The sequence below is a fragment of the Aedes aegypti genome, chromosome 3 (assembly GCF_002204515.2).
Source record: "Aedes aegypti strain LVP_AGWG chromosome 3, AaegL5.0 Primary Assembly, whole genome shotgun sequence".
NCBI classification, from domain to species: domain Eukaryota; kingdom Metazoa; phylum Arthropoda; class Insecta; order Diptera; family Culicidae; genus Aedes; species Aedes aegypti.
In genome coordinates, this window is record NC_035109.1 from 89780857 (window position 1) to 89807016 (window position 26160).

A 26160-nucleotide genomic window follows, 5' to 3' on the forward strand; every position below is an offset into this window, starting at 1 on the left:
TGTCTCAGACTCAAACTTGTTTCAACAAAATACACTAAAACATGCGTTGAAGTAATGAGAACCATGAACTAGTTTATAATTTCATCAAGCATGATTGAGATTTCATGAACGCTTTTTCTTTGCGTTTTGATCCCTTTTCAATCCAGCCATATCGATAGCCGTATGGTAGACGTTCGCCCTAGAAAATCGCAAGATCCTCGGTTCGATTCTGGCCTGCTACATGTGTTTAACCATGAAAGTATCATAAAGGGAATAAATGGGTAATTATGTCCATGAAAAAGCTAATTTACTAAATGAGAAAACACGTTTTCATTGATGAAAATCTTAAAAGTGCTTGCGAATAACTGACACTAAAGAAGACTACAAGTGGTAGTCAAAATTTGCATAACTGTCAAAGATAAGCAATTAGGGCGGAATTAATAGGTACAACGTACTCAAATGTACTTTTTTAGTTCTCTATTGAAATTCTGCTCAGAGGGTTCGATCAGGTTCGTCGCACTCGGGCTCAGATTGGGTACCACTTCTAGTACTGCATTTGGTCCCTCGATAGTGTAAAAGATACCCAAGTTTAACACATCGCAGTACACTTTTCACGGTATTCTAGATTACCTTATGAGCCATAAAATTTTGGGCATTTGCAAGGGACATGAAGGTCTTTAATTTGTCTTTGGTTCGATTACATTGAAAAGACTTAAATTTTCATTCAGTAATTTCATTTGAATAAATCTGTTGTAATTATTTTTTTTTTAACTGTTTATCAAGATAAAAATTATTCTTTTTAAATGTAATTGAGGGGGTTAGCCAAGGAAAGCACAGTCAGCGAAGCCAATGAAACTCATCGCTGCTTTAGGAAAAATGCTTTGAAAACAGCAAAACACCCGTTGCAAAGGGCAACGAAAAATTACCGTAGAAAAATATTCTATTTCCCGCATTCAGAGCCTTCAATGACACTAATGATTTAGAAAATTCCTGCATCCAAAATAGACTACTTGATGAGATTCATATTTTTGAACTACTGTACTGGGAAGAGCCACGTGAGTTTCTTGAAATTCAATCCTAGTACTATTACCATTCCCAGTACTGGTTAGAAGCAAAAGGGTGTTAGTGACAAAACCTAGTTTTGAGAAAATTGATTTTGAAGTTTTTTCATCAATTTTTCATTCCATTCCATACACATTATATGGAAGCCAGAAAAATAAGTCAAAGATAAATTATGTTATTGGACGGAAAACTCACCTAAAATACCATTGAAGAGCTGGGAAACTATAAAATTTTATGGCATACATAGCTTGAAACTGACTAAAACGTCACTTACACCCCTTTGCGTTTGGGTCCCTAAATTGTGAAAACATTGTAGAGTTGAAATTTTACTTACATTTCAACAAAAACACAAGTTTAATTGAAATCTTCGAAATCCCGAGATCCCGGGATTTCCCAGGATAAGCATCAATTTTTGTCCCGAATCCCAGGACAAGCAAAATGGTCGGGAAATGGACACTCTAATCTGACCGTTGTGCACAACTCAAGAATAAAAGGAAGAAGTCAAAGAAGGCAGGAAAACATGCCAACTGTCAGTGAGCTGTCTCCTCTCTCTCAGGGAAGAACCATGTGAGTTTCTGGAAATCCAAACCTACTACTATTATCATTCCCAGCACTGCCTATAATATTATAATACTGATACCAGATGAAACATTTCTTATCAGTTTTAGAAAGCGTACTAAATCGAGTGTTTTTGAGTCAGCATAGGGTGTCGAACTACTTCGTCGCAAGCGTATTATTTGAGTGATTCCAAGCAACAGCACCAAAATTTGGTAAATTTTTTAATTCATTTTTTTTCTATTGAGCTGAAACTTTGCACAGTTTTCCAGTTCCATCTAAATCGTCATTTTCCGATATCAAATCTTCAAGTTGAGTCACGACTAACTTTTCAAAAGGGTGTATGTGAAAATGGTTCAAAAATATTCAAAAAGCTGCACAGCAAAAACGGTTCGTTCGATTGTTAGACAACTAAAGAAACAAAGTTAGACAACTAAATAAAGATTCCAAAAAAATACACACAGTAAAAAAAAATTTTTTTTGCATTAAAAAACATAATTTTTGACACAAAAACTGAAATATCTTAAAACCCTATCGGAATACCAACGTATTTTTTTTAGGGAAAACGGTCCATTATATTAGCTATCTAGCTAAATTTGGTGATGGTAAACCAATAAACAAAAAAGTTATGACATTTCAAACATGTCACAATTTTCACATTTAGAAGAAAAATTTTTTTTTCGGTGTGAGTTATTACGGGAACCGCAGTTTGTTGCTGATTTTATTGTTAAGGGCCTTGCGTGAATTAAACAAGTTGTTTTCATGTATTCATTAGTATTATGTATATTATATGTATAAATATTATGTATATGTATAAATATTATATGTATATGTATATATGTATAAATTAAAATGAATTAACAGATTACACGAAAATATTTTTTTTTTTACCAGGATAATTTTTTTAGAGTATGATCGATGAGTTTCTAAATGTTATATATAAACTTTAAAAGTTTTGGATTTGGGTATGCGTTATGAGATCATGAAAACATTTTATTAATACTTATTTATTTATTTATTGTTATTCAATTTTTTACAATATCGAAAACTTTTGCATCATTATCAGTACAGTTCGAGTATAGTTTTGCTTTAATTTTATTTTCTGACAATGGAATGAAACAGTGAAATTTTTGGGTTCCTTGGATCGTTTTCGCGTTATTATATTGCTCGCTGAGCTCTGATGCCGTTAATTCGTACTCTTCAGTAGTAGTAAAACAAAATGATAATTTTGTTAAATCTTCTTCTTTTCTGCGATTCGCCCAATCAAATAGTTCTTTTGCAGTTTTAATTGGATGCTTACGTTCTTTGGCTAAACTTGCTCTTGTGGCCATGCGCTTTATGGTTCCTCCAATAGCATAACAAGGACCTTTGCCATGTGACGTAGCAAAGAAATGCCATTCTGCATCAATTCCGTACTTTGATATAAATTGACATAGGCTCGAAAAATTCTTACGGTTTTTGTACTGCGATGCTGCTCCATCAGACATGAAATATATCTTTCTGATTTCTTTATCCTTATCAACGCGTAAAAAGTTAATCATTTTGGCAATGAACAAATTTACAGATACTGAGTCGTGTCTTAAATCTTCGGAAATTACAATAAAACTAAAATGTTCAATTTGCGTACTTCCATTGAAAGAAATAACAATGGATGAATTGTAGCTTGTTGTACGTTCCAGTGATGGGACTGCACTTCATCTTGCAATACAAAGCTATAGTTTTCAGAAAAATCACAAATGACTAAAAATTCACCATCTTGTAATGTATTTTTCGTATTTTTTAAAAAGCGGGATTGCTCTGTTTTAATAAAGTCGTGAGGAATTAAACTTTCTAATTTCAAGCAAAAAAATGACACAAACTCATCTACAGGTTTTACAATAGTTTCTAGGTCACACCTATCCGTGGTCACCCATTGCTCAAATGATAACTGATCAATATAATTTTCTTCAAACTCAGCGAATAAAGTATTTTCCAATGATAAAGAATCTGGACAATCCGAACAAGATCGTAGATAGCAATTTGATGTTGTATTTTCACACAAAAGACTACCAGTTAACATTTCCTTTGATAAATTGATTCTTTTCAAACTATGTAAGATTAGGTTAATATTTTCGTGTGTTGTGCACACACAAACATTATGTGTTCCTGAATTGGATAGAAGCTTGCATTGCCTTGGACGAAGGCTTGCAAATGAGGAAAAACCTACCTTAATATTTTCGTTAATTTCCTTGAAGCGTGTATACGCTTCTTTCAAAGTAGTCATCATTAATCGTTTTTGGATTGCTTGACGCTTTCCATCTTTTTTTACAGATACATAATCTTTTTGGCCAGGCATAGCTCTACTTACTTCATCGTCTTCAAAATATTGAATTATTTTTTCTTTTGTCTCATCTGTTAATGAAGTACTCGACCTAGCATTTTTGGTTGCAAGACAGTTATTTTTGAATTGTTTTGCCTCTTTTGCTTTATTTCTATTGGTTTTGAACTCATCAATGGCGTCTTGAATAGACCACGAGCTTGGCAGCATCGACAAAATCAATATTTTTTCTTTCCTTGTCGTGGCTAGATTCGAGAACCTTTCCTTCATATTCATAATTACCTCATCGTAGTCTGTATTTTCCACATCCTCAGGTCCTAATTTGAAGAGGTTTCTTCGTACAGCTTCGTTGATTTCACGGTATTTTTTCTCGGGATAATTGACGTAACCCATCTTCGTCCATTTAATCGGAGTCACTTTTATTCCAGCTATCCCTTCGTTGAAGCGTTCGATGTTGACCTTCTGGATGCACTCATCTTCTGATTGATTTGTTGAAACAGATGTCGCTGATGGTACCGTGGCAAGACTATCTGCACTTGGTACTTCTGGTAACTCCTCAGTTGTTGTCGGTGCATCTAGTAATTCCTCAGTTGTTGTTGTTTTCGAACTTCCTGCAACCTGATCCACCGATGATGTACAGATTGCCCGTTTGTCAACGTTTAAACGGCAGGACGTACAAATGCGTAAATTTGTATTCAATGTAGACATTGGAGCATAACCAGCCGCTTTCAGTTTATCTATGGTGCTTTCGGTGAGATTTCGTAGCTCTTTCGAACACTTTTTTTTCTGCAAACGGCCTGCAGTTGAGAAAGCGACCACTCATGTTGCTCGTTAGATTTTAATAGACATAATCACTTTTAAGTTTTTACTGACTAGTTTGGTGTCATTTGCTTGACTGAAGAAAAATTTTACAATTAAATCTTTTATAACCATAGTGGTAGTATATTTTTAGCTTTTTGAATATTTTTGAACCATTTTCACATACACCCTTTTGAAAAGTTAGTCGTGACTCAACTTGAAGATTTGATATCGGAAAATGACGATTTAGATGGAACTGAAAAACTGTGCAAAGTTTCAGATATTTTTGAAATGGTCGATCAGAATCGACTTGCATGCCTCCGTGGAATCCCTCATTTGTCATATCAAACTTCGGATATTAGAACTAGAATTGATTTTCTAAGTGTAATTTTGTGAAAGCTGTTATGGTTTGTCAACTTGTACACCAAAAATGCAAAAAAATGCATTTCGATGAATAATTTAAGTTCAATTATCCACTTTGCACTTTTTCAACGAAATCGCATGGACGAAGACATACCGAGCGAAATCTGACTAGCGATCGACTGAACATGGCACATGACGATTCTAATTGCTCCCTGTGTGACTTACTTCACCGGGCACTTATTAACACCATGGAAAACTTTCGTACACCTTCACTGGAGAATTTTATTCCAATCACACGCCGTAAAAACATAAATTCTAAGAAATTCCCTCAACAACCGCTAATAATTGTAAACGTAATCAAAGTTTCTCTTCCGTCCGGATTGGAAAAAAAACTTGTACGCATCAATGTGTGCGTAATGTTCGGCATAGAAAACGATTCCTTTTTTGGTGGTTGTTTTCGCTGCACTGTGCAGCGTTGCCAGCCTTCCAGATTTGCCTGGAATATTCCAAACTTTTGAGGTTCCATTTTTATCGGCCATCCAGATAAAAATTTTATTTAATTTGTAAGGTTTTGTAAATAATTTGTTCCCCATAATACGACAGACTTTTCCAGACAAATTTTCAAAATCTTCCAGATTTTTGAAAAAATGACAGGGCATACCTGGTACTGTGAGCCGTCATGAATTTTTTCGGTCGAAAGTAATGGTGCTTATGAGTGTTGGCTTTATTTTGATGAGGCTAATGAATTTTAGGAATATTTCATCATGCTGTGGGAATGAAGAGGGATGCCCGTAGATCTAAATAATCTAGTTAAATATTTTATTATAACATTGAAGTGGTGTATTTTCACCTTTAACTACATAACAGTGGGCTGTTAGTTGTGAGACGAATACGATTATAAATTGATATTAACAAATCACCCTACATTCATTTTTAATTCATTTATAAAAAAAATGTTGTTGTACAAACACAAGTTTTAAATGTGTAAAAAATATGTATTAGCTTCAGGATAGTTGATTTAGCGTTAACTACATTATGACTGTGAAAAAAATGCACGAACATCTCTACAATATGCTACGCAAAACATCAAATATGCAAAATCTATGTTCATCCATATAACAATGCAAATTTCTCGTCGAAGTGGGAGCCAAATCCGAATGCAGTAAATTATAATCGTATTATTTTAATTGCATTGCCGTTCCAAAAGTTTATGATTAATAATCGAAGTATATTGCTCACCTTGTCCCAAACAACTCATCATAAAATTCAAATTTTATCGACCTCGATTTGATGGCGTCAAATAAACGCCATCACAGTAATTTTATGAACCCAAATTGCCCTCAATGGCTTTATGAGCTTCACCTGAATGAGTCACCACAGCATGTTTATTTTTATTACACACCGTATTTTCGATTCAAAAATACTCACCTTAAACAAATTTACGATTCTTTGTCGCGTTCTGCTTTGCAAAGCAGAAGAAACTCCAGGCGTCAGGCAGCAGCAGCAAATAATGAACAATTCCGCCCGATCCGCAGAATCGATAAATTAATTTCTGCAAGCAATTCCCTCGATGAGGCGCGTAGATCCTAAGAAAAAAATGGCGACCTTGGTGCTTAAGTTTCACACTTCTCGATGCGATTTCAAACAACAGCAAAGCGAAAGCAGCGATGGCACCAGTAGCGGAAATGGTCCTCGGTAGCAGTTAAGGTCCTCGGATACCGCAAAGGATGACGAAAGATGACGGTGAGATGACTGCTTCTCGATTTGAATGTCTCCCTCTGTGTCTAAGGGATGATACTCGTTGAAGTCGTTGTAGATGGCGTTGTTGCAAAACTCGTCGCGATGCCGTCTGTCGTTCTTCTTCTGAGATTGGCTGGATGGCGCGATAAGCTTGTCAGTTTCAATTTGTGCTATTTGGATTTTTTTCTTTTCGGTTTTATTTTATCGCAGCTTTTTGAGCACTAAATACTGGCAGCAGATTTTTCTTCGTCGTCCTCCGGTTCTTCTGAAATGGGCGAAAAAAGAAAAAGACGGGTGGAAACGGTTTGTTAGCTGCGATGGATTGTGGGCGTTCGGCGTGGAAAGAGACATTTATCGACACGGCGCCCTGTCGTCATTATGCATCGTTAAACTGGCAGTTAGTGTCATCACGCTAATTTCTACTGGGCGGTAGATGGGAAAACGAATTACTGGTGGTAATATAGTGGTTTTGCATTAATGCAATACATTAAAAATTCACATTTTTGGTATTGTTATCTACATTTTTTTTACATTATTATTATTATGATTGTAACTTCTAAGAGTATTGTTATGTAATAATAAACACAGAACAGTTGATTCGTCAAAAACTTGCAATTGTGAAATCACTTGGAATATAGCAAATGGTCCAAATATGGAATCAATTAAGAAAAAAATTGTAATCTATTCTTGAAAATTGTAATTCCTTACGTGAAACCATTACCCATTTACAGTATCAAGGAAAAACGAATATTCATTAAAAAAATGCTCAAAATCAAATTTATATGAAGATTTTTCACTAAGAAATCCAAACTGCAAAGTCTGCAACATTACATTCATGCGATGGTATGATAATGACTTCTTATCACACACATGTCAATTAGTCACGTCGTGAAAGATTTTGATAGAGCAGAATATTTACTGAGTGAATACTTTGAGGAACCTCAGGAATAATTCCTAAATATCTTATAAGGAATTCTTGGAGAAATGCCTAGAGACTTAAGTTTGGTTCGATTATAGAATAGAAAAAGTGATCATGTTGTCAGAATAATTAGATTTAGAATTTAGATTATTTCATTATACCAAGACCAAGCTGAGGGTCGGATCTTTTCGGGTTGGAAATTTAACCTTCTTCCCAGGGCATAGAGTATCTTGGTACCTGCCACACGATATACACATACAAAAATGGTCAATCAGCAAAGAAAGCCCTCAGTCAATAACTGTGGAAGTGCTCATAAGAGCACTGAACTGAGAAGCCGTCTCTGTCCCAGTTGAAACGTAATGTTAGAAATAGTAGGGTCAGTGTTCCCTTAGTGGACAGTCCCCTATAGTCGCATTAGTGGCTTTTTATGGCCGTTTTGCTTTAAATCTTTTCAAAACATTTTTTGACATGAAGGTCAGGAGCTATTTATTTAAGCACCATTGATACATAGCTTGATTTTGTTCAAAAAATGATCGATATAATTAGTTTAGCTTAAAATTTAAGCTCCCTTGCGCCTATAGTAAACCTATTGTTCCTATAGTAGCACTACTGATAGAAACTATTTTTTATTATACGAAATAATTGATGAATTAAGAACTTTTTTACATCGAACGAAAGCTTTTGAACCACACTTTGTAGGAAAAATATAAAAGTTTTGTAAAAATACGGTTTTGATAACTATTTTGCCAACGCCGTGATGCTAGTGCTACTATAGGACCAGAAGTTAGAAATAGTGGTACTATAGGCACATGTATTCCTATAGTGGCACACGTGATAATAAATACAAACATTTGAGTTTTCGTAGTTTTCATATTTTTCCCACAAAACCAAGATAAAAAACTTTCAGATGATGGAAAAACAATGACGCTAGCGTTATTTTTCGATTTTATACGAATTTTTGTTCTTAGCTATGCGGCTATTGGTACATCGACCCTAGTAGTAATATTATTTAAGGTGCCAGCAGTTTGCAACAGAATTTCCCCATCACTCGATTTAGATACCCACCTTCTTCGTTGGCTTGGTCGACGTCTCTCGTCGAGTGGTTGTGGTGGCAGCCAAATTTGAAGATCTGCTCCCGTCTCATCTGGGTGGCCACTTGCACTAAATTTGAAAGGCGGGCTCCGTTTGTCAGTCTGTCGGACACTCCCGTTATGCCATCACCGTTGCAGTTTCGTGCAGCTGCCAGTAACAAAGCTTTCGGGAGCAGTAACTTTCAAAAGTAGCAACGGCGAAGAGGGTGTGACTAGTGGCACTATTCGCGTCTAGTCAACATGATGATTCCATCATCATGCTTCTTTGTGGGTGGCGTGTGGTTTTTGGGAGCAGCTATCTACTTCAAGCTGGATTTCGGTTGGATCGTTTGGCTAGAGCACGAAATTTTGTTGCTTATACGGCTAATCATCACTGAAGCTGAAGCTGAACGATGTCTGCGGTGAATGGTCCTTATGGTGTGCGTTGTGGCGAGCGTCAGTTGTGTTTGATGATGCAATTTTCTGTAAGAAAAAAGATAAAACAAAGTGGATTTAGAGCTTAATGCATTCGAAGGTTTTCGTTGGTAGTCATTTGGTAGATATGAGTATAATTGTAACAATTATCTCTGTTGCACGTGAAATTTAAATTTAGCCACGACTCGGATCTTTGTTAGTTTTAAAATCCATCACAACACGAAGTATCAACTTCTCTCCAATTTTACTAAGTACTGTTTTGAAAGCTACAGTCCACTCTCCCTTACTCGATATTTCGTAAAAACTGGTTTTCATGGCTACCTCGATGGTCCCTTGAATTGCATTTGTAGGGGAAGTGGTGGTAAAATGAACAGGGGTGGTAAAATGAACACCGTGCCTTTTACCGAGAAAAATCAAATTTCAATGAATTTTTATCATGCACGGACGATTTAAAGCACAATTCGGTGTGTTCGGGTTGATACGGAGGTCAATTGAAGTGAAAATTTCAACGAAAACTAAGAATTTAGAAAATCGCGTTTGAAAATTAGAACTGACGTAACTTTTCGCTCGGAGGTCTAGAGGTTTTTCAATGAGGTAAATATCGTTATGATATGATGCCAATACTGATATTTTTAAATTTCTTTTTGAATGGGTTACAATCCTCAAAGGATATATTTTCGGATATGCAATGAAATTTTCAAAAATATTTGTTTCGCTCACGTTTTTTACATGATGTTCATTTTACCCACATAGTGCAGGTAAAATGAACATTTGGATCGTTTTTTGCTAACGACAAAAATATGTGAAAATTTAGCTATTTTAGTCTGAATTAGTGTCGCTGCTTTAGATAACATCCCTACCTTTGATGTTGTGCAATAGAACTACAGAAATTCCTCGTTTTTCTATTAGAAACAAGATGATATCCTTAAGGTGTTCATTTTACCACCCCTTCCCCTACTGGTTTTGTACTCTATAAGTCGTATTTCTCATGTATACCTAAATGAGCTAGGGTGCCATGCGATATCCCATATCGCAGCTCACAGATTATGTGAGACACGAGATGCAGATACGTTTAAAATATATCTTAGTGAGCGAGTCTCATGAGACATCTCGTGAGGCTCGTCGCATGCGCTTACTTCGAGTACTTTTTTACAGTTATGTTTGCCTAGTACAACAGCTCCACGTAAGCATACGGCTTCGGTCTATGCCTATTAGACCTGTTCATATTTAAAAAAATGTCTGGAAATCTACCGGTCAAGCAGTATTCGGAATTCTCTTGCTAAGAACAATGTCTGGTCAAATTTTCAGCTCATTTGATAAAGATTTCAGTATGCTTCAAGTTGGAAATGTGTTTTTGGGCTTATTTCAAGGTTTGAAAAATCATAACTAGCATGTGGAAAATCAAAACCACTTGCTATTACCACTATTTGAAAGCTAATTCTATTCTGTTAAAGTTTGTCGAACACGCTAACAAGATTAAATTGAGTTTTAACATTGTTTGATTCAAATTTGTACTCCGCAGTACCCAGAAATTACAGTTTTCTCAATATATATGGTATATAAAACATGCATTGGTATTATTTTTCCAGGCCCTAGTCAACGGGAATCAAACATAATACATTTATGAATTCATTGACCATCAACAGATTACATGTTGCTAAAAGCAATAAATTACAATAAATGCCCAAAGATCGAGCATCGCATCGCAACCTGATGATAGTTAAATCATGCATGACACATGTACCGGAAACGAATGAATTGAACAAGTTAGCATTGCTTTTTCTTTCCGAGTGATGATTGTTTTGATCGCATTACACTGATCATTTAGAACGATTTGAAAACAATCATCATCATCGACTGAGAAAAGGCAGTGCTAACGTGTTCATTTTTTGTATTCATTGAAGCCCACGGTGGTGCTCTTGGCTCACCCACAGTGGATTTACAAATGTGCTTCATAATTACCTATTTTTTACAATTTATTTTCGTAAGATAAATGGTAACTTTGAACGGGATTGACTTTTAGATATGCATTGTCATCATGTCTGGAAATTAAAAATCCGAAATTTTCATGCAGGCATGCTGTTCAGTGAAAACAATTCCCGAAAAAAGAGATTTTCAAGAACCTCGAGATACAAACATCAACCAAACTATGTTAAAACTTGCTCCAATCATAAAATCGTGTTCGGCAAAAGTTCGTAGAATTGGATAAACTACTATGTAGAAGTATTTCCGATAATTTTTGATGTTTCGTTCGGTAGTTATGATTTTTTAAAGCTTGAAAATAGCCCAAAAACACATAATTGATTTGAAGCACAACTAAATTTTCTCTAAATTGAGTGAAATTTTGGCCAGAAGTTCATTTCGCAATGAAAAATCAAAGTATTGGTTGACTGGGGAGTTTCCAGACATTTTTGAAAATATGAATAGGTCTAATGCCTATGCTTCTTTGGTGGCCAGCACAAGTTTTTCAATTCAAATGCTAGAATCTTAACCGCGTTGAACCGCGTCAGTGCTTACAGGCAGTTTAATCCATGATTTGATCCCTTTCCCTTGCATTTGGAACCTTTGGCAGCGAGTCTCAAATGCACTGTCACATTGAGATTTTCACATGAGCCAGTGCAGATATGATCGTTTGAGCTAGTACATTGCTACATGAGATCTAAAAAAATGTGTCTCACCATAGCACGTGCTCAAGCGCGCGGTTATTTTTGTGCGCTCATGGCAAGCTGATCTCAAGCTCTTGATGTGAAGCGCGTATACATGATGTCTGTCTATAACTCGATACATCCATTTCTCAATGGTCCTTTAATATCGTGTTATGGAGAGTTGAATGTAGTTAGATAAAACCATAAACCATTCGTACGATTCAAGTCCCAACATCAACAACTTTCGTTGACAAGGTTTAAGTTTCAGTTGGGAACAAACGTGTATGACCATGCGCCTCCATGGAAATGTTTTCATTTATGGTAGCCGTAGTGAGAATATGAATAAAAATGAATATAAGCAGGACACATATAGTTCGTGTCAGTGTCGTAAGCAATCCCGGTAGTAGACACGTTTTCGTTCATATTCTGTCTTTGCCTTCAGTATTCAAAATACAAGCGGTCAAACGAAAGTACGAAAGAAAAATTCGACCACGCCAGAAAACGGCACGGTTTTTCGTAATCGGGCCTGCTGTATGTGTATGTCATATTTGACATAACAAGCAAGATTTTACTCAAGATTGATTGAAGGGAGGTTCAGTGATCTAAGCTGTCAGTGGGTGCGAAGTGAGGTCAGCTACAGGGGAGGTGAAAGTGACAGCTGGCGAGTTTGTTTTCATGTATCGTTTCTATGGGAATGTTAGGGATTGTTTACCACAGAAAACAAATCCTACCGGTAAGTTAAAATTTTCTCCTGCATTTCTGAGTAACGTTTACCTTCTTCGTGTGTTTTAGAGGATGTAAAATTAAAGTGTTTTATTCATTAAAGTGAGAAAAAGCTACTAAGAAGCTACTTTTCTATTCCATGACTAGTGAAATTAAAAGCCGAACGAAACGAGACGGAGTGTGGCTGTGAAAAATGTTTGGAGGTACGTCTTGAGTCAGCACCTTCAAACCAAAACAAACTCGCCAGCTGTCACCTGGTATTTAAAAATGGCGATTTCAACATTCTGACACATTGAAATACTTCCCTTCTAGATACCTTGATTTGACTATTCTTGTTGTTGATATTCAGACATGTATGAAATCTATGCAAAACTTATGATTTACGCCAATGTCATCGTGTCAGACGACATTCATTCCGCAGTTTCAATGTTTCACGTTGCTTGTTTCGTGTTGCTAGTGCGAGGTGTAGGTAGCGGAAGGACGTGAATACGAAAAGCACCAAGCGGAAAAGCATTGAGCCTACTTGGACAGGAAATACGAGTTATTAGAGAAGATGCACAGCCGTGCCAGATCTGAATACAGTGGTTCACAAAATCAAGTCAAACAGTAGATTCAAGATACGAACAATGTCCACACGGGAAATGCATTGGATCCTCAAAGCACAGAAGTCTTTGAACCACAGACACATTCGACGCAGCGCTACTCCGGACAAGTACAAATTGGTTCCACTCAGCCGGCTAATCGATCCTGCCATAGTGAGGTCCGGATTGACGAGTTTGATGTGCGTCGTGAACAACCCTTTGGAACGTTTTCTATGCCAGAAGCTGCGGAGAATCACGTGGACAAACCAGTTTTCATCCAAGAAGAACCTGCCGAAAAATAGATTTCCATTCGGATCGCCAAGAAGAAGATTTCGAGCTAGCAGCCCACCAGGATTTTCCAAAGACTTGCCCAAATTCTCCGGAAATTTCGAGGAGTGGCCGGTTTTCATGTCAATGTTTAACAGCACGACCAATATGTGCGGCTTTACGAACGAGGAAAATCTTATTCGGCTTTAGAAATCCTTGGAAGGGAAGGTATATGAAACGGCGTGGAGTTTATCCATCGAATGTTCCAGCAATTATGCGCACCTTGAAAATGCGATTCGGTCAACCCGAAGCTGTCGTCCACGCTCTGATCCAAAGAGTGAACAGCTTACCATCAATACGCGAGGACAAACTAGAAAAATTGGTCGAGTTTGCAGTGAACCTGCAATTTTTTTGCGCTACGGTAGATGCGTACAAGCTTGATGACTATATGTACAATGTCTCCCTTCTCCACCAAATTAGTGAACAAGCTTCCAGTGACGCTAAAATTAGACTAGGCAAGACTAGTCAACCTGGCGACCTTTGGAAATTGGGTGTATTCTTTGGCCGAGGCAGCTAGCACTGTTGTGATCCCAGCTGATGCTCATGAGTCAAGTTCATCGCGTTATGAAGGACGTGGAAACAAAAAATTAAACGCTTTCCTGAATGTTCATTCTGAGAAACTTTCAGAGTCAAAGGCCGTCAATATAGAAGAAGGCGACCGTGCGCAAGTCCCGAAACAGATGGCCAACGTTTCCGAGGACTGTGTGGTATGCAAAGGAGTGTGCAATATCCTTTCTATATGCAAGCAATTTCTGGAGCTGTCCCGTGAATCCAAATGGGCCATCATAAGGGAATGCATCTTCTGCTGAAGTTGTCTACGAGGACATAAAGGAGGATGTGATGCTAAACCGTATGGGCGAAACGGATGTACTTATAAACACCATGAATTACTTCACAACGACCAGTGAACTCCTCAGAACCCCAACAAATCGGCATCAGTAACATTATCGTCTATAGTTTAAGTTCCAAGGCAGACGTCCGTTGCTGTGGAAGTCGCAACACATGATTGCAATACTCACCAATCAAAATCCAATGCGCTACTGTTCCGTTACTTACATGTGGTACTCCGTGGGCTTTAAGGTTCCATCCACACCTACGCTTTCCTGTATGAAGGGTCCCACCTGAGCTTGATAGATCAAGAACTGGCGGACCAGCTCAAGTTAAAAGGTACGACTATACCATTGTGCCTTCGCTGGACGGGAGGAACACAACGATGTGAAAAAGATTCGCAATCAGTTACAGTCGATATCGCTGGGACAGGTAAAACGTCCAATAGTTTCCAACTAGCTGGAGTGAGAACAGTTGAGGAGCTGTAGCTTCCACACCAGACGCTCAACGTAGAGAAAATGGAAAATCAATATCCATATCTGATAGGACTTCCCATCGATTCATACTACGATGCTCGGCCAAGAATCCTCATCGAAATGAAGCACGTTCAAGTTAGTTCTGTGTTGAAGAGCAGAGAAGGAAATATTAGCGAACCAGTAGCTGTTAAAATGCAGTTGGGTTGGACAGTATGCGGCGGAGGAAATTCACAAGCAGACAGCGCAGATAATCTGGTACATTATGCCTTCCACGTATGCTCGTGTGAACGAACGAGCGATGATGAGTGTTACATCAGGCTGTTACAAAGCATTTTACGCTAGATAGTATCGGCTTCACAAAACCGGAAAAACTCCTTCTCTCACCTGAGGATCAACGAGCTCAGGATCTTTTGGAGTAACTGACCACGATGACGGGTATCGATACACTACTGGACTGTTGTGGCGTCACGATAACACCCGCTTGCCAGATAACTATGCAGTGGCATTACGAAGGCACCACTGTCTACAAAGGCGTCTAGATAGGGACCCAGAGCTAGATGCGACGTTGCAAGAAATGATAGCGTATTATGTATCCAAAGGTAGTCAGCTGTCTTACCGAGTGTGGTACCTCCCAGTATGCCCGGTTGTAAACCCAAATAAGCCACTTTAAACCACTGTGATGCAGCCCAGCAGCTGCTTTGGCAGTCAGTCTCGGAAACCAAGACTGACGTGGTGTTATTATCGGACCCATACCGCATACCAGCCAACAACGGGAACTGGGTGGCGGATAGGTCTCAACAGCTGGCAGCTATAGGGACGACAGGACGATACCCAATCCAAGAAGTAGTCCCTAGCTCAAATGACGGTTTTGCGATAGCAAAAATCAACGGCGTGTTCTATTGCAGTTGTTACGCGCCCCCAAGGTGGTCGATTGAGGAATTTTCCCACATGGTTGACAGGATGATGGCCGAACTAGCTAATCGGCAGCCAGTAGTGATAGCTGGCGACTTTAATGCATGGGCAGTGGAGTGGGGTAGCCGCTGCACCAATCAAAGAGGCCAGCTATTGTTGGAATCCCTGGCCGCATTAAATGTAGAGTTGGCAAATGTGGGTACAGTGAGTACCTTCCGCAGAAATGGTGCAGAATCGATCATCGACGTGACGTTTTGTAGTCCTAACCTTTTAGGTACCATGAACTGGCGCGTTGATGACGGTTATACTCATAGCGATCATCAATCGATTCGCTATAGTATAATACCAGGCGGGCAGAAGGCAGCGCGATGTAACTCGACCCAAGCCCGAGGATGGAAAACAGCGCGCTTCGACGTCGAAGTATTCACTGAAGCCCTGAGGCGCGAACGAAACACTCTGGACCTAAACGGTGAAGAGCTAGTTGCTATGATATCACGAGCGTGTGATGCTTCCATGCCGAGAAAAGCCCCTCCTAGAGAGAACAGGCCGCCAGTGTATTGGTGGTGCGAATCAATTGCAAATCTTCGAGCAATCTGCCTTCGGGCTAGACGAAGAATGCAACGCGCACGCACAGAAGCACAAAGAGAGGAACGCGGTGCAGCATTCAGAGAGGCAAAGTTGGCTCTCAAAAAGGAAATCAAGAGTCGAAAACGGGCATGCTTTGAAAGTCTATGCGAGAGTGCCAATTCTAGTCCATGGGGTGACGCCTACAGAGTGGTAATGGCTAAGACCAAAGGAGCCATAGCGCCCCAAGAGAAATCGCCCGAGTTGCTGCGATCGATAATCGATGTACTCTTCCCGCACCATCCCATAAGCCCATGGCCCCCAGCGCCGTATGCGGCAGATGAAGGAGAAGAAGTGGCGAGAGTGACGAACGAAGAGCTGGCAGAAGTCGTGAAATCATTCGCGTCAAACAAGGCACCGGGACCCGATGGTATCCCGAATGTTGCCTTAAAAGCGGCAGTGAACACGGATCCGGACATGTTCAGAACCACGATGCAACGCTGCATTGATCAAGGAATCTTCCCGGATGTATGGAAGCGACAGAAATTGGTGCTACTACCAAAGGCGGGGAAACCACCAGGTGACCCGTCGGCGTATAGACCTATCTGTCTACTAGATACGACGGGCAAGTTATTGGAGAGGTTGATTCTCAACAGACTAGTACCGTATACGGAGAGTGCGGACGGCCTGTCCAACAACCAGTTTGGATTCAGAAAAGGTAAATCTACTCTGGACGCCATCCAGTCGGTCGTTCAAACAGCTGAGGTGGCAATCGAGCATAAAAGGAGCGGCATCCGTTACTGCGCGGTTGTCACTCTGGATGTGAAGAATGCGTTCAACAGCGCAAGCTGGGAAGCAATAGCACACGCGCTTCACCGCCTCAAGGTACCGGTGCAGTTGTGTAAGCTTCTAGAAAGCTATTTTGATGGTAGGATTCTACTGTATGACACAGAGGAGGGGCAGAAAAGCGTTCGAATTACCGCGGGAGTACCTCAAGGTTCAATCCTGGGCCCGCTGTTATGGAATGCGATGTACGATGACGTACTGAGGCTGCCCCTTCCGACGGGTGTTAAGATTGTTGGCTTCGCCGACGATATCACCCTAGTGGTCTATGGTGAATCGATGGAGGAAGTAGAGTTGACAGCAGCGCACTCTATTTCCCTGGTTGAGGAATGGATGAAGTCTAGGAAACTAGGACTGGCCCGTCACAAGACTGAGGTGGTGGTGGTCAACAACCGCAAGTCCGAGCAACGGGCGCTTATCTCGGTAGGTGATTGCACCATAGAGTCCAAGCGATCCCTTAGGCATCTTGGGGTAATGATCGATGACAAGCTGAGCTTCGCTAGCCACGTTGAATATGCCTGTAAAAGGGCATCTACGGCTATAGCGGCGCTTTCGAGGATGATGTCTAACAGCTCTGCTGTAATTGCCAGCAAACGCAAGCTGCTGGCAAGCGTGGCGCTATCCATACTAAGGTATGGAGGACCAATCTGGTCAAAAGCGCTTAGAACGAACAGAAACCTAAAGCGGTTGGAAAGCACGTACAGGATAATGTGCTTAAGAGTAGCAAGTGCATACCGGACGGTATCTAAAGAGGCCGTGTGCATCATAGCCGGGATGACGTCCATCGGGCTCATCATCAAGGAAGATGTTCAATGCTTCAACCAAAGGGGTACCAGAGGAGTCCGCGACACGTGTAAAGAGGAAACGCTCAGAAGCTGGCAGCAGGAATGGGATAACTCCACTAAGGGTAGATGGACCCATCGACTAATACCAAATGTGTCAGATTGGTATGGTAGAAGCCATGGGGAAGTGAACTTCCACCTGACGCAGTTTCTGTCAGGACATGGTTGCTATAGACAGTACCTGCATAGGTTCGGGCACTCAGAATCTCCTGCGTGCCCCAATTGTGCTGGTGTAGAGGAAACAGCGGAGCATGTCGTGTTCGATTGCCCCCGTTTCATTGTTGTGAGAGGTCGCATGCTCACTACATGCGGAGGGGACACGTCCCCCGACAATATTATAGAGAGAATGTGTGCGGATGCCGAGTGCTGGAATGCAGTAACTACGGCTGTCACTCACATTATGTTAGAATTGCAGCGTCTATGGCGCGCCGACCAAGAGTTGGCTGCAGAGGATTAGCCCTGCCGAGGCTGGTCCCTTGTAACATTGTTTAAGTCGGCTAGGAGAAGCAGTTTGCCTAGGCTACTTCTGCTACACGTGTTGTGCTATATGCACTGGTCCCTTCCCGAAGAAATACCGTAAGGTGGTTCCGGGGAGATGAGGGTCTGAGTCCAAGGGTCATGTCGATGCACTGTTCACCACTTGAGCAATTCTAAATGAATTGCCCATGCACAGTGCATAGGCTGGTTTTAGCGGGTCGTCGTTGGTGCGTCATCCCCGCATTCCCTGAGTTATCTTCTCAGGGGATCTGTTTGCAGATTTCCCCCTTGTAAAAAACAAAAAAAAAAAAAAACCCAAATAAGCCAGGCAAGGTACGGCTGGTTTGGAAATGTGCAGCGTGCTCTTTCGGCGTTTCGTTGAATTCCGGCTTTGCTAAGGAACGGATCAGCTCTGTTCATTGCTAGCCATGCTAGACAGCCTGGAAACAGATGAATAAGCAGTAAAATTAGCGACAGATGTAAAATACGTCCATCAACAAGGCGGGTTTGAAATCCGTAATTGGGTCAGTAACTCTCCAAAAGTTCTTCAAGCGCTAAATGAAAACGGGATAATCGAGAAAGACCTGGACTTGTCCGCCGGAAACAGCACCTATAAAGTCGGATGGAAGCGTTACGATCGCGCTCTACTAGAAGGTCATAGGCGTCCCATGAAGCGAGAAGATCTTCGGGTGCTAATGTCTATTTACGACCCCCTTAGGATAATCGCTCTCTTTCTGATGTATCGGAAAGTGCTTTTACAACAAATATGGCGCTGCGGGGTAAAGTGGGACCAGGAGATAACCATTGTCTCGTTTACAAAATGGCAGCACTGGCTAAAGTTGTTTCCTCAAGTTGAACAAGTTGAAGTTCCCAGGTGCTACAGATCATTAATCCAGAAACCTGAGGGTACAGTGCTCCACATATTTGCTGATGCCAGTGAAATCGGATGCCTGCCGTTGCCTTCCTGCGGTTTGTGAGGCAAGAGACTGTCGAATGTAGAATCGTTGCAGCGAAGACTAGAGTTGCAACACTGTAATTCGTCTCCATTCCCCGATTAGAACTACAGGCTGCAGTAATCGGTACTAGGCTGGCCCATACGATCATTGACTCACTGTCCATAAAACTAACTAAAAAGTATTATTGGACCGACTCTCGTGATGCACTCTGTTGGTTGAACTTTGACCACCGGCGATACACACAGTTTGTTGCTTTCCGTGTAAATGAAATTTTGGAGACATCGGAAACATGTAAATGGTAGTGGGTACCATCCAAGATGAATGTGGCTGACGACGGTACCAGGTGGAGCCCTCAGCTGGATCTCTCTCCTGACAGCAGATGGTTTGTAGGCCCAGAATTCTTACATCTTCGTGAAATAGACTGGCCTCGGCAGCCCACAAAGAACGCTTCTACAGAAGAAGAACTTCGCCCCAGTTTCCTTGCGTATCACGCCCCCTGCGACTGTACAATCGATCCAAAAGAGTTTTCTAGTTGGAAGCGTATGTTGAACGTCACTGCCTTCGTCTTCTGATTCCTAACTAAATGTCAGCATAAACTATGCAAAAAACAAAAGATTATCGGCCCACTTACCGCGGAAGAACTAGTTTCTGCTGAAGCTTACATCCTGCGTTCTGCTCAAAGAGCCGTTTATCCAGAAGAAATGGCACGTTTGGAAAAGCCACAGCATAACACCAATAGCCCAAAACCTATTCCTAAACAGAGCAGCCTTTACCAGTTAACGCCATGGCTAACAAAGGACTAAGGAGATAGCACTAGGCTAGATAGCAACGGGAAACTAAACGTAGGTTGACTATTCACTATTCTAAAATAGATATCATTGCCTGAATCAGTGAGTCTAAAACTATTTATACTACAACTATGCGCTAAATCGAGTTATTAACACTTACATTCTTACACTATGTGTTATTTCATACAGGAAATTTATAAACTCCCGTGAACACAAATTACTCTGGAGCTTCTTCATCTTCTTCTTTCTGGCGACTTTCTGGGACAAAGCCTGCTTCTCAGATAAGTGTTCTTATAAGTACGTCCACAGTTATTAACTGAGAGCTTTCTGGAGCTTACAGATTCGAAAAATTCCCCTATCAGTCTGGTAAAACGCTAGTCGAAGCGAACTTGGACAATGGCACACAAAATATGCACATGGGCCTACAAAAAAGTACAAATGTGTAATCGACCATCACCGATTTCAACCAAATTTGGATCAAGTAGTCATTAACTTTAAACATGCAAAAAGCTAAACTTTTATGCCGACACTCTCCAGGATAGCAAATTTGACAAAAAATCATAATTTTTCTTACATTCTTCAATGCATATCTTTGACACAATTAGACAAAGAGAAAATGAAGTTCTGCACTTTTGAAGGAAATCGTTAAAGGAGTCTAGAATATTGAGAAGTTGCATTTGAAAGGTAAATAGTTCAAGTTTTAATATAGAATCTCAAGAAATCTTGGATTTCGATGAAGAATTCATTGCCTAATGCAAAGTTAAGGCATTTTGAGCTTTCGATTTTTAACATTTGTTTTCAATCGAGTCGTTATGTTTATAGACAAAAGATCCTTTTTTACCAAACTAGAGATGGCAGTGTTGCCAGATTTAATAATTTTTCAATATTTTTGGTCTTCAATAGAATTACATGTTCAAATTATGATAAAATTTCGATTTTCAAGACATACACTCCCGTGCAAAAGTTTGGGTTAACCCCCTAAAAAACATACAAAAGTGTTCAGTCCATATCTCTGTCATTACACGTCCAAATGAAACTCTCTAAACCGCATTCGAAAAGCAAAAATTTATTCTTTTTTCGTATGTATTTTTCCAAAAACATTTTTCAAATTTTGTTTGCTATATTTTTACTTCAATAAAACAGTCATTCAAGTCATCGTGCAAAAGTTTGGGTTCACCTGAGCCACACGCACATGTTGTTTGTCAATATCTCTGCCATTTTTCAACTGATTTTGATAATTCATAGCTTTTTCAAACGCAAATAATGGCGCATACATGATTGGTTTGAGATTTCACAGATTTTTAGTGTTTTAAGGAAGTTCAGTTGAACCCAAACTTTTGCACAATACATCATACTGAGGGGTGAACCCAAACTTTTGCACGATGACTTCAATGACTGTTTCATTTTTTTTAAATAGTTTTCAGATTTTTCAGCAAAAAATTCGTGAGAGCTCTTCAAAGAGTATAAGATTAAGATTCTAATGACACCTTGTTTTAAAGTTTTGGTCGATCCAAAGCTGAGGAAATTAGCTATTTTTTTCAGTGTGTTTTTTGAAAAAAGTCACAACTTTAACCCATTAACGCCCAGTGATCTATTTTGAGATCAGATGCCTCGAACGCCCAGTGATCTATTTTGAGATCAGTAACATTTTTGAATACAGTTGAATTTTTAGACAAAATGGATGGATGGTATCTTTGGCAAAGTTGTAAAAGACCTTAAGGGTAGTCCAATGACAAGTTTTTTAATTCAGATTTCTTCCACTAGGTTGCGCTGTCGGCATAAAACATATCTGTTTTGTCACCGGCTCTTATCGGCATCACCACGCTCGTCGTATACTGTAATAAGCGTGGTTTGCAAATCAGAGATTCCTGAACAATTATAGAATGGATCCTGTGCCGGAAGTCAGTGTGGATTCCGGGATTCTAGAGTGAATTCTGAGATTTCAGAATATGTTCTGGGATGCCAATGTGGATCGAGGATTTCCAGTGCAGAATCCTGGGAATCCCGTGAGGATTCTGGGAATCCCGTGAGGATTCTGGGAATCCCGTGAGGATTCTGGGAATCCCGTGAGGATTCTGGGAATCCCGTGAGGATTCTGGGAATCCCGTGAGGATACTGGGAATCCCGTGAAGATTCTGGGAATCCCGTGAGGATTCTGGGAATCCCATGAGGATTCTGGGAATCCCGTGAGGATTCTGGGAATCCCGTGAGGATTCTGGGAATCCCGTGAGGATTCTGGGAATCCCGTGAGGATTCTGGGAATCCCGTGAGGATTCTGGGAATCCCGTGAGGATACTGGGAATCCCGTGAAGATTCTGGGAATCCCGTGAGGATTCTGGGAATCCCGTGAGGATTCTGGGAATCCCGTGAGGATTCTGGGAATCCCGTGAGGATTCTGGGAATCCCGTGAGGATGGATCCTATGCCGGAAGTCAGTGTGGATTCCGGGATTCTAGAGTGAATTCTGAGATTTCAGAATATGTTCTGGGATGCCAATGTGGATCGAGGATTTCCAGTGCAGAATCCTGGGAATCCCGTGAGGATTCTGGAAATCCCGTGAGGATTCTGGGAATCCCGTGAGGATACTGGGAATCCCGTGAAGATTCTGGGAATCCCGTGAGGATTCTGGGAATCCCGTGAGGATTCTGGGAATCCCGTGAGGATTCTGGGAATCCCGTGAGATCTGGGAATCCCATGAGGATTCTGGGAATCCGTGAGGATTCTGGGGAATCCCGTGAGGATTCTGGGAATCCGTGAGGATTCTGGGAATCCCGTGAGGATTCTGGGAATCCCGTGAGGATTTCTGGGGATCCCGTGAGGATTCTGGGAATCCCGTGAGGATTCTGGGGAATCCGTGAGGATTCTGGGAATCCGTGAGGATTCTGGGAATCCCGTGAGGATTCTGGGAATCCCGTGAGGATTCTGGGAATCCCGTTGAGGATTCTTGGGAATCCCGTGAGGATTCTGGGAATCCCGTGAGGATTCTGGGAATCCGTGAGGATTCTGGGAATCCCGTGAGGATTCTGGGAATCCCGTGAGGATTCTGAATCCCGTGAGGATTCTGGGAATCCCGTGAGGATTCTGGGAATCCGTGAGGATTCTGGGAATCCCGTGAGGATTCTGGGAATCCCGTGAGGATTCTGGGAATCCCGTGAGGATTCTGGGAATCCCGTGAGGATTCTGGCCGGAGATGGATCCCGTGAGGATTCTGGGAATCCCGTGAGGATTCTGGGAATCCCGTGAGGATTCTGGGAATCCCGTGAGGATTCTGGGAATCCCGTGAGGATTCTGGGAATCCCGTGAGGATTCTGGGAATCCCGTGAGGATTCTGGGAATCCCGTGAGGATTCTGGGAATCCCGTGAGGATTCTGGGAATCCCGTGAGGATTCTGGGAATCCCGTTGAGGATTCTTGGGAATCCCGTGAGGATTCTGGGAATCCCGTGAGGATTCTGGGAATCCCGTGAGGATTCTGGGAATCCCGTGAGGATTCTGGGAATCCCGTGAGGATTCTGGGAATCCCGTGAGGATTCTGGGAATCCCGTGAGGATTCTGGGAATCCCGTGAGGATTCTGGGAATCCCGTGAGGATTCTGGGAATCCCGTGAGGATTCTGGGAATCCCGTGAGGATTCTGGGAATCCCGTGAGGATTCTGGGAATCCCGTGAGGATTCTGGGAATCCCGTGAGGATTCTGGGAATCCCGTGAGGATTCTGGGAATCCCGTGAGGATTCTGGGAATCCCGTGAGGATTCTGGGAATCCCGTGAGGATTCTGGGAATCCCGTGAGGATTCTGGGAATCCCGTGAGGATTCTGGGAATCCCGTGAGGATTCTGGGAATCCCGTGAGGATTCTTTGAAATCCCGTGTAGATTCTTTGAAATCCAATGTGGATTCTGGGAATCCAATGTGGGTTCTGGGATTGCAATGTGGATCATAGAGTTTCAGTGTGAATTCTGGGAATTTAGTGTGGATCCTGGAATAACAATGTGGATCCTGGTGTTCCAGTCTGATTCCAAGTGTTCCAGTGTGAATCTTAGGATTATAGTGTAGATTGTGTTGCTGCATTGTGGATTTCTGGCTTCTAACGTGGATATTGGGATTCCACTAGGTTTGTTGTATTGTTTGTATATCCTGGGACTGTTGTTCAGATCATAGTGTGCCAGTTTGGATGTTGGTATTCCATTGTGTATTTTGAAATTCCAGTTTGAATCCTGGGATTGTAACATGGTTCGTGTAATTCTAATGTGAAACCTGAAATTTAAGTGGGGACCTTGGGGTTTCAGTATCTTAATACTCCAGCATGGATCTTGCAATTTTAGTGTGAACCGCAGGATTAGAACATGGGTCCTTGTTTTCTAATGTGAATGCTGGGATTTCAGTGCCAATTTTTGGATTTCAGTGTAGATATTTGAGATTATGAGTATTTTGCATTTCCAGTGTAGATCTTTGGAATTCACTGAGGATCCTGGAATATTCCAGTATGGATTTCAGATGCGAATCCTAGGATTTCAGTGCGATATGGGGATACCAGTGGAGAGTTTGAGTTTCCAGTGTGGATCCTGTGAGGAAGTAATGAACTGTAATTGAATTGATAAGCAGGCTTAGAGATACAAGAAATAAGCAGGCTTAGAAAAATAAGAAACAAACAGACTGTCAGTTATTGGTCTAATCTTGGCTCGCAAAGATGCTTCTCAAGTTAACTACAATGGCGTAGTCGGTAAAACAAATGTGATTTAATTAGAAAATATCGAGCAACTCAGGCTCTTAGAAAGTGAAGCCTGATTAAATTATTAAAAAAGTAGTCTCCGACGGACATGGGCGGAGATGAACATTTATGGTTTCTGATAGGAATAGGCAGAAATCAGTGAGAGAAAGGTCTCTGATGGATAAAGGCAGAGAACCTAAAAAAAGATACTGACGGAAATGGGCAGTAATCTTCCATCAAAACTGTTCTGTGATTAGACATAGTTTACCTATCAGTGACAAATGTAAATCTTGTTTTGGGCGGTAGAAGAAGAAATATCCTACAATAGCTTGAAATGACAAACTTTCAGTGTCATTACCGGCAAGCAGATTCATGAAAGTTTCAAAGTGTTTCCATGGAACTAATAGATGCTTCCATGTTGTAAAATAAATGATTCTGTTTGATTGACGAATAGCTGTGTAATAAAACACTGCAATATGCAGAAGTTTCCACCTTGAAAATTCAGCACCTACTAAAGAAGGTACAAAACAAGTTTCGTTCAATGTCGATGAAATTGAAGTGTCTTTGAACAACTTCCAGTCTGGAAATTCATGAAGAATAACGTAAAGTGTGGGGAAGTTCTTTTTTGATTTTTTTGATTTTGTTACGGAAAGTATATATCGATTTTTCTAGTTCTGAGAATGTTTTTTTCAATATGCTAGTGATAAACCACTGAATGCATACGGTTCTAGCTGAAAAAAATCAAGGTTATTCTATGAACTCACTTTCATCAGATTAACATTAATCGTGTCATATCATGTAAGCTGAGATCAGCACGTCTCGCTTAAAATTTGATGCTATTTGATGATCGTTCGGTGCTAACGGAGTTGATCTAATGAACAAAATCCAATGAATTTTGTGTTTCAATACAGCTTTATGAAACAGTGCTATAGATTTTGGACCTTAAATTAAGTGGTTCATGTTCAAGATACGGGTTATTTCGTATGGCTATGTTTGTGCATTATGATAGTACATTGTAAAACACATCCAAGTACATTTCAATTAGGACCATTGCATGTTCATCCAGAGCTTTTCTGTAACCGAAGCAATGATATTTATATGAAAGATAAATAATTTACGAACATTTTATTGCCTTCAATCGTGGAATCAACATAAGCTCACAATATCGATGAACTTTGTATATCAGAAAATAAATTTTGCTGTGGAGACGTCGGAAATTTCGTGTAAAAATTACTATAATTGCAGAAACAGTCGAAG

General features: G+C 40.6%; 1 protein-coding gene across 3 annotated transcripts in view; it reads right to left on the reverse strand.

Moving 5' to 3' along the window:
- The window catches only part of LOC110677676, a 258589-nt gene that overhangs the window by 88543 nt on the left and 143886 nt on the right, over window positions 1-26160 (reverse strand). For all 3 annotated transcript variants that reach the window (XM_021848674.1, XM_021848673.1, XM_021848672.1), the window contains exons 3-4: window positions 8799-9286; window positions 6503-7079 (exon numbers count right to left, since the gene is read on the reverse strand). The gene's annotated coding sequence lies outside the window, so the exon portion shown is untranslated. The remainder of the gene's footprint in view (window positions 1-6502; window positions 7080-8798; window positions 9287-26160) is intronic.